The sequence below is a fragment of the Aulostomus chinensis genome, chromosome 1 (assembly GCF_037954235.1).
Source record: "Aulostomus chinensis isolate RoL2024-O1b breed Wild chromosome 1, RoL_Achi_v1.0, whole genome shotgun sequence".
NCBI classification, from domain to species: Eukaryota; Metazoa; Chordata; class Actinopteri; order Syngnathiformes; family Aulostomidae; genus Aulostomus; species Aulostomus chinensis.
Window position 1 is genome coordinate 13,731,457 of NC_141320.1, and position 559 is coordinate 13,732,015.

Consider the following 559-nt stretch of genomic DNA (forward strand, 5'->3'; position numbering starts at 1 on the left):
GTTCTACCATTGAAACAAGACCTTCATGTATTTATGATGACATCACCAATAGGAGTCTTCAGTCTGTCAGGGGGTAGAGTTCAGTCAGCACCAATGACATCAGAGTCAGAGTTAGAGATCAAAGACAGACATTAAAGTCTCACATTAAAGTCTCTTATTAAAAAAATTAAAGTGTTATATCTTTGAAAATATACTGCAATACATGAAATATTATATTTACATGAATGGTAACCTCGTTCTTATATTCTTTAATATACTGCAATAGTAATGGACCCTCTATGACACTGTAGTGATGAATCTATCAAGGAGTACAAATGATTATAATCAGAGAATTTTGAAGTAAATTTTGAGATCAGTTTGATCCTCTCTCTCCCTGTCTCCCCCCCTCTCTCCCTCTGTCTCCCCCCTCTCTCCCCCTCTCTCTCCCTCTGTCTCCCCCCTCTCTCTGTCTACCCCCCTCTCCCTCTCTCTCTCTGTCTCCCCCCCCTCTCTCTCTCTCTCAGGAGCTTTTAAATGAATATTTTAATAAAACAGAACAGGAGACTGAAGAGTGATCACT